The sequence below is a fragment of the Kogia breviceps genome, chromosome 1 (genome assembly GCF_026419965.1).
Source record: "Kogia breviceps isolate mKogBre1 chromosome 1, mKogBre1 haplotype 1, whole genome shotgun sequence".
In the NCBI taxonomy this organism is placed as follows: Eukaryota; Metazoa; Chordata; class Mammalia; order Artiodactyla; family Physeteridae; genus Kogia; species Kogia breviceps.
The window spans coordinates 89,142,359-89,144,127 of record NC_081310.1 but is presented as its reverse complement, the minus strand read 5'-3'; the positions used below and the strand labels follow the sequence as shown (position 1 = coordinate 89,144,127).

General features: G+C 43.6%; 1 pseudogene; it reads right to left on the bottom strand.

The window, feature by feature from the left end:
* Window positions 1-202: 202 nt before the first annotated feature.
* On the bottom strand, window positions 203-1,053 carry LOC131759284 (olfactory receptor 10J1-like; annotated as a pseudogene).
* Between the last annotated feature and the right edge of the window lie 716 nt (window positions 1,054-1,769).

The following is a 1,769-nucleotide window of genomic DNA, read 5'->3' as shown; positions in this document are numbered from 1 at the left end:
AGGCATATCCTATCCTTGTTTGTCTAATTATCCACAAAAACAGGGCCAGCACTTTGTCCAGGGGCTATATTTAAAGCGTTCAGACTCCCAGTTAGATGCTGTTTCTGTTCCTCTCTTTTCCTCCTCCTTATGGGCCAGGTCTCTGGGAGCCAAGGAAATGGGGCTCTTCTCATAGTTCTGCTTAGAATGGATGCTAAGAGCCTCAGAAGAACAATTCCCAAATTGTTAGGAAAGATTCCTTCTGATCCTGATCCTTGGTGTTCTCCGACTTGGGCTTGGGGTAGGCAATGGAGGCACAGCCATAGTGCACAATGACCACAGTTAGGTGGGAGGCGCAGGTAGCAAAGGCCTTCTTCCTGCCCTCGGCTGAGGCGATCTTGAGGACTGTAGAGATGATGAGGATTTAAGAGATGAAGAGCAGACCCATAGGCACAACGAGCACCAAAACACTGATGATCAAAGTCAGAATCTCATTGGCAGTCACGTCAATGCAGGAGAGCTTCATCACAGGTCAGATGTCACAGAAGTGGGCCACCTTTGTTGCACAGAAAAGTAACCTGAATACAGGTGTCACCTGTGTCATAGCTACAATCAGCCCAATGCTGCAGGCCCTCCACACCAGCTGGTTGCACGCCCTCTTGTTCATAATGACTGTGTATCTCAGGGGGTTGCAGATGGCCACATATCAGTCATATCCCATTGCTGTGAGCAGGAAGCAGTTAGTGATCCCAAAGGTTACAAAAAAGAACATCTGTGTGGCACAACTGCCAGTGAGATAGACTGGCTTATACCCACAAGGCTGGATAGCATCCGTGGGATGAATGACCAATGTATATATAGTCTCTGAAGTGGACAGCATGATGAGGAAGAAGTACATGGGGGTGTGGAGATGATGATCAATACGGATGATGGTCACAATGATTATATTACCTGCTAGGGTTAAGATGTACAATGTAAGAAATACCACAAAAAAAGAGTGAGCTGGTGCTCGTGGAAGCTGGAGAAACCTTGCAAAACAAACTCAGTGGTGAGAGTGTGGTTCTCCCTCTTCATTGGTTGGTCACTAAATCAGAAAAGGAGAAGAATAAAAGTTGCATAATTTTAGTAAAGCAGTTTAATCACATTTCTGAAATTGATTGAACTTCTTTCTCAGCTATAAACCTGGGGATACATTTCCCAGTGGATTGAAGTTGATCTTTAGATTTACTTAACTTTGCTTAAAATATTCTTGTTCTGTGGCCATCTATTACAATTTCCTATGTATGCTAGAATCATCTAATTTTCCTCCCCCTGACCCCCACTGTATAACCATGTACATTCCCACTTCACCTACTCTTCCTCCTTGTCATCTGGAATGCCCTTCCTTTTTTCCTCCTCTTATTTAAATCGTCCCCATTCTTCAAAGACCAATGCATGTCTTCCCCTCCATCAATGCATATTGTACTCTGAGATTTTCATATGATGCTTGAAAACAATTTGTTTAGGGATTGACTGGAGACTTCTTTTACTTCAAAACTATGAATCATCCCCTTGCACATCCTTTAAGAAGCAGAAGCAAAGCAGACTCAGAAAAGTTCATCTTGTTTTCAAGAAGGAGAAGGTGAATCTTAACCGACCACCATCCTCTCTCCACTGCTGTCTGAATGATGGAAGTCGGCTGACGCTTCACAGCACTCACTCATGTATATTGTAAACTATGCTACATCTTCATCTTCCCTAAACTAGAAGGCAGATTTACAGCCTTACTCAACTTTGTGAGTAGGCATACA